Here is a 7,274-nt window from a genome sequence, read left to right as displayed (position 1 = left end):
AATCTGTATGCTCACCCTCCAAAGATTGAACATGTGCTTCATATTATTGCCACATGAGAATTAACTTACCTCATGCTACAACTTTAGAGTCACTCAGTTCATCCTTTTTGGGGAGAGGTTCTTCGTTGGTTCATTTGAATCCCCTCCAGGCCAAAGCTTAGCCAGCTGTCAGTTACTGGTGGAGATAGCAACACTCACTGGTGCCTCTTCCCTGGGAGGCCTGGTGGTGCTTGTCTTTCTATTATCTATCTATCTATCTTACATCTATCAATTATATATCTGTCTGTGGTGGTTACATTCTCTTATTGCTGAGACATAATATATGGCATCCAAAATTCAGGAAAGAAACACTTATGAACTAAAGTTCATGGTTTGTGAAGGTGTCAGTCCATACTCAGCTGGCTCCAAGACAGGGTGTGATGGCAGAGGAGCAACAGTTCATGGTGGTAGAAGACAGCAAAAGTAGCATAAGCAGATGCACAGGAGGAGCACAGGGAAAAACTCTTTCTGTCATTTATATTGTATGTAGTCCACACACACTGTAGGGTGGGTGTAGCATTTATACTTATAATCCCAGCAATGCACCGTGAATCAATCACAGATTCTAGAAGCCTGCCCCCATGAATGTATGAGACTTTAGAGATACATCCAGACACAAACCATAACTCTATCTATCTATTTATCTATCTATCTGTCTATCTGTCTATCAATCTATCTACCTATCTATCTATCTTCCATGTTCTTATTTTTGTAGTAATGGGGATTGATTCCCAAATTCTTCATACAGCTGTGTCCCTAAATTTTAAAGAGTTTATGTTACTTCATTTTGCGCTCAAAGCTTGATAAATCATTAAGTTGTCTATGCTGGGCTGGACTATGATCTTCCTGAGTCAGTTTCCCATAGTCCTTCGGTTACAGCTGTGTGATACCATGCCAAGCTGAGCTTTACTTGTGATTTTTCCGGCCACCCTGTACCTTCTTCTTTTTGTATGAAGTTCACAATGCTTCATATTTTGGGGTGGAATTTTCTGGTCCCCCACAAGAATAGTGGTAATGGTTTGGATAGATCCATAATTATACAATGGAAATTATGCACCTCCTAAGTTATTTTTAAATTTATACATGCTGATTGTAAATAATTCAAAACAGAAGGTAAAATAGTCTGAAAGCTGCACCCTAAATTAATCACTAATATCATTGGACTCTAAAGAACAAGGGGGATATGTAGCACATTTGTTCTCTATTTTTAGCATAGTCCTATGGTCTGCAGGTGTGACTTGGGCTCTAAAGTCTAGAGCTCAGCTGAATCTCCAGAGAGCAACCTTCTAGTCCGGTCAGTGTCAGCTCCTTAACCATTTAGAATTCAGACTTCCAGACCACATGTGCCTTTTCCCTATTTTAGGTTCCCAAAGCCACCTGTTCAGAGACTTCGGGGGATCTTTAGTAGGAGTTAGCTGCCCATACTTCTGCCCCTGATGGCTTAGGTTTAGACCTCCTCTTGCTTGCTAAAAAGCTAGTATTCATACATCTCCACTGTTGCTTCCAAAATTGTTTTGCAGTTGTCTCCTTGCCACTTCTCTTTATTCTGCAGTTTGACTTTTAAAATTATCCCCTTCTTGTTTTAGAGGAATTATGAACGTAAGTGGAGGCAAATATCCATATTCAATCTTGGATGATTAGTAGAGGTATAGCATACAATTTTTGCACAGTATTTAAAGTTTAACCAGGTGTCTCAGAGTCCATAGGGAAAATAGCTAGATGTTTTGTACATGTGCGTTAGGGATAAGAAAGTGTGAGTGCTAAACTCAAATGCTTAATTGAGCTTTACTTTTATTCAATCATAAAACTAATCTTTCTAGTTCTTTTCCTCATATACTTTATAAATAGAATGTTTTCTTCAACACTGACATTAAATCCATTTCAAAACTACTACCTTTTCAGGAACAAATAGAACTTGCATTGCTTGTGCAGAGGATTGGACTGGCTGATGGCAAGTGCAGAACACTCAGTCCTCCCATGGGGGAGAGCGACTGGCCAGGAGCCCTTTTGGGGTCAGCCCAGGTAAGCCTGGAACCAGAACTGCAGCCTGCTTCCTCTAGCAGCTCCTACCTGGGTGAAGTTCAGCGGAAAATGCTTGGACGGAGCCCCACCCCTCCACACACTCCAGAGGCTGTCATGGAGGATCCTACCAATGACCGGGCCAATTTCACAGATGGTGGCCAACCTTTATTCTGCACAAACTCCGCTAGTCTTCAGGGAGGCAGCACAGGCTGAAAAAAGCAGCAGCCAGCCCTGCACCAGCACACTCAAGGCAACCATCAGATACCCTAGCAAGCACTGGCTAGAAGAACCACACAGTCTTGCTCCAGAGAAATCGTAGCCAATGCAGGAAATGCCTGGGACCCCACTACACAGTTGTCCAGAAGAATTCAGGAAAACGTCAAGATGAAGAAGCCAAAGTCAGTCTCTGGCCTCTGAACCAAGGAGAGCAAGTTCAGCAGACGTGAATAGACTGGAAGCCACACACCTGAAATTTCTGAAGTGATGGCAGTTGAAGCAAATAAACAATTTCATGTGGCTATAATAGAAATTAGAACAGAAATACTATCCAGGTAAAAGAAAAAATGAAAAACATAATAAACAAAGCACTTCTAAATAAGATACAGATAAAAAAATAAAGCAGCATAGAAAAACTGGAGACACTTGGAATGAAAAATTTAAAAAAGATTTAGAATACATGAAACAAATTCAAAGAGACATCCAGAAACTTAAAAACTCTATAGAAAGCTGGCAAACCATTTGAAAGAAACTGAAGACAGATTTTCAAACCTTGAAGACAGATTTGCAACTTGCAATTGCAAAAGGAAAGGTCTCTTAAAAATAACAAGAAACCAGGAAGCAACAATTAAATGGCTTCAAGACAATGTATATTGGCCATAACCATTAAGGTAGATGGCCTCAATTCACCAATGAAAAGAAACACAGGCAGAGTGATCTGGAGACAGGATCCATCAGTATGCTTTACAAAGAAACATATTTAACTCAAAAGGGGTCCATAGACAGAAAGTCAAAGGAGAGATAACATTGCTCAATGTGACAGGGAACCAAAAAGAACTGAGGCAGCTTGCCCATCAGCTACAGAGTGGATAAAAAACATGCCAATTTTATAAAATGGAAACATACTCAGCTATAAAAAAGGTAATCTACAGGTTCTTGTAGGAAAATAGAAACAATATCGGATCATGCTCATGGTGAAATGGTTCAGAGTCACAGGGGGGAATGTTGAGTTGTCTCCCTGCTATAAAAATATAAAGGAGTTAGTATAATAAAAAATGCACAATACATCCTGTGAAAGTGAAAGGGGAGGAACTGTATAAAAAGGGAAGGCAGCGGCCATTGTCAACCTATTGTCAATTTGAAACCCATTTTGTTTTCATTGTTCTGTTTAGTTTGTTTTATTCTGTTTCAGTTTGTCTACTTATACTAGCTCGGATGGCACGGACAGCTGTTCCACAGAGAGCAGGATATACTTGGTAATGATTTTTTATTTCCTAATATCTTGATATGAAGCCCTGTATTGCTTTTACTGTTTTGTATGGACTGATTTTATTTTATTCTCTTTTGTTGATATTACCAATTCTGATGATATAGGCAACTACTTTGAAGACTGGAAGATGCACTATGAAACTCAATCCGGTTTGACTATTATCTTCTTTTGCAGTCCTATACTGTTTCCAATGTTTTGTTTTTATGGATCTCCTTCTGTAATGTTTTGTTCAATTTTATTATGGCTGATAATATGGGCAATTCTTCTGAAGATAACAAGAGGCATGGTGGTAAAAGAAAAACAATCAAAGCAGAATATTGGATAAAGGGGGTCATAGTCTTATCAGAGGGGAATCTCTGATATGGACCCAACCTATGACATCACTTCCTTGGCAACAGGGCCAAACAGAACTTAGAACCTGTGGTCACAAGGCACTTTGGTCTAGTGCCAACTGCCTTGCCAGACTCTTCGCTGGAAACAGTCAGATATGAGCTCGTTTTGCTGTTTTCCCAGGCGTGGAGGCCTCAGCCACAAGAACCCATGCAGACAAACAAAGATGAAAGGAGTGAGAGGATGGTTCAGTTGGCCCAGATGCCTTAGGAAACTTGCCAGGAACAGCACAAGGGTCATGGGGCGCTTTAGGCTGGGCTCACCAGTTATAGCCTCTAGGTGCCCAGAGACAAGACAGGGCCCAGGACAGGTGTCCCTCTGTCTGCCCATCATCGATTCAGAGCCGCAAAGTCCAGAGCAGGTCTGCTTAAACCTGATCGACACTGTGAGTCCCCTGAAAAATTCCAAAACTTCATCCTCAGTGTGTTCAGGGCTGGGGATGGGGGACAGGTCACTGATCATCCTCAGTGTGGTCAGGGCTGGGGATGGGGGACAGGTCACTGAACAGGAGCAGGAGTGCCCAGGCTGAGGGTCTGGGGTCCTGTCACAGTCCCACCCAGGACAGAGCTCACAGGAAAAGGGCAGGCTGGAGAGTCATCTCTTGTTCTCCTGAAGTAGAAGCCTGTGACAGGACTGATTGTGACTTGAGGAACACAAACATATCTCGGGGGAGGGGGTGAAAATGGTGCTCGGACAGAGGCTGTATTTTCTGCAAGCGACAGGAGACTGCTGCAGGGAGCTGCTCACAGGAGGTCAGTGTGGAGCTGGTCACTGGGGGCCTGAATGCCATGGCCCTGCACCAGCCACTAGGACCCACAATAACAACTGGTGCCAGCTTAAGTTCTGGGCGTGTGTGTGAGCAGAACGACCATGGAGGACACAGAGACAGGAGGGCCAGATATCACCTTCAGCATCTCCCTCCAGGGTTTGGTAAACAGCTGGACAATGGTCTTGTTCCCAAAGCAATCAACCACCACACACTCCCTGCTATGCCCCTGCTTTGGCCAGATTCAAGTTGGGAGCATAGGAATAGGGACGTGGACAGTAAGTGACTTTACTGCTTGTCATGCCTGAATTCTGCCTGCTCATTTAACTCCTGGGCCCAGGGTCTGTGGGGCACTTGGCAGAATGTTTCTAGCTCTACATATCAGCACAGGTGGGCTTACACAAAATGTCAGACCCTTGCTACTCTGCCCTTTTCTGGAGCACTTGCTAGAACTTATGCAGGCTCTGCAGGTCCCAGGATGGGGCCTCCCTTTGGGTAAGTGATATTGTATCAGGGCGGCATGAACTCAGCCACTCTGCCTTACAAGGCTAAGGAAGCCAGATGTAAATCTTCCCTGGGGACTTTTCATCAGAAACCTGGGGGAGAATTCTGTGTGATCTTGTCAATGTCCTAACTCAACCAAGATGAGCCTCTATTTTCTCATCTCTACAATGGGAGTCTATCTCTGAACTCATGGGTTGTTCTTCATGCATGGAAACACATAGAACCTCTCCACAGCTAATGAAATTTAACTTCTAATATGAGAATCCCTTTACTGTTGGGGGCTCTTGTACCTCCTGTGTCACACGAGCCTCTGTGGAACACTGGGAGTATGGGCTTTGATTCAGCCTCAAACCCTTCTGAGAAGCGATGGGTGGAACACCAATTCCATGTCGTCCCACTGTCTCTTTACAGATTGAAAACCAGCCTGCAGAGCACCTGGCAGAGCTGAGCACCATAAGCACAATCCAGGCAGGTGGGCCTCACACTGGGATGGAGCCCCTGGAGCCAGCCTTCCTGGACAGCTTCGTCAGCCTTGGCTTCTCTTTCCTGGACTCCTCAAGATCCGACATCTCCATCGCAGAGGCCCTGAGGCTGGAAGGGTGAGTTCTACCAACCCACCAGGCTTGGCCATGGGCAAGCATCTCTCCCAGCCTCAGTTGTAAACAGTGGAGTGTGAAGTGGATCAAGATCGTTGGGTCACTGAGGATGAAATCGCATCTTTATGTGAAATGCCTACCCTGGCCTTGGCCCTGCAGAAGACTTCCTGTGGTGCTTCTTCTCTGGATGAGCTTCCCTCTGCACTGGGAAGCTTTGCCTCCCCTCACTGTGACCTGCACTTGGGGGAAGCAGTTCTGATCATTTGAAAGGAGGTTGGAAAGTCACTCTATGGGTGTCAGGGTGTTCCCAGAGCAGGGATCCTCTGGGGATAGCCAGGGCCTAAACCCACACACAGAGGATGCAAGAGCTTCGTATCATCAATCCATCAATAGACATGAAGGCACACTATGGAAAGACACATTTCCAGGCATGGCTTCTGCTATCCTAAGCAGAGCAGAAGAAACCTTTGGACTTTTGGGATTCAATGTGATCTCAAAGGAATCAGCTCACCCTGGATAACACAGTAGGTATTGCTCCATTTTAGTGGATATGATGCTCTCCTGACTGACTGGATGTGGATGTACAGCATAGCCAGAGGAACTCTACAGAGGCACAGAGACCTAGGCACTTCATTTGCCCTGTGATTTAGAGACTGAGCTCTCACTCCTGCTCATGGACCCTGACTGACTCTCCCTTCTCAGATATTTGATGGAGCAGCAGCCCTGTAACCCTGAGTGCAAAGACATAGCACATACCAATCTCTGTCTTCACCAAGCTGACCTGCCATTGGGGAGGCTGGAGAGACACAGTGTCAGGCTCCACTGAAATAGCCAGAGGTGTCACACACTAAGCAAGCCTCGGGTCAACTTCTCAGGTCTCCCTGGGACTGTGCCACACCACTGGGGGTGGCAGAGGGTCAGACTGGACACTGCACAGAGTGAGAAACAGGCCAACATTTCCCTTCCTGCAGGTGGCTTGGGTAGGGAATGTGGGAGGAAAGGCAGGCCTTTCACTCTGTTCTGTCTTCTCCAGTTTCACCCCTTCTGTTCTTGACTCCTCACTGGTGCTTCCCTGTGAGCTGGATGTACCATCTGAAATCCTGGGCCAGCTGGAGCCTCCTGAGCTCCCTAAGATGGAACCCCAAGATAAGGCGGACAGATGTAAGGGCCTGTGGCCTTATAGGGAGGAGTGTGCCTTGGAACATAGCAAAGCTTCCAGATTCTTGTTGACCCAGCAACATCGAGACACTTAGCAATTACTGTGGGATGCAGTGTGAGAGGATTTCCTGGGCTGTGTTGGTATAAGGGCTGTCTTGGCAGTCAGTGGGAAGGTTTGGCCGTGGAAAGTAACATGCATGGTTGGTGATCTTTTCTCTCCTTGCAGTTGCAGGCCCAGCTCCAGGCCATGCTGAAGCCTTACCTGCAGAGCTTGAGCCTGCTCCACCTGAAGCTCCCTCTGCAGAGCTGGTCT

Source organism: Cavia porcellus, unplaced genomic scaffold, assembly GCF_034190915.1.
Source record: "Cavia porcellus strain 051 isolate PalLab524CR breed Dunkin Hartley unplaced genomic scaffold, mCavPor4.1 scaffold_28, whole genome shotgun sequence".
In the NCBI taxonomy this organism is placed as follows: domain Eukaryota; kingdom Metazoa; phylum Chordata; class Mammalia; order Rodentia; family Caviidae; genus Cavia; species Cavia porcellus.
Note: the sequence above shows the minus strand (reverse complement) of the source record.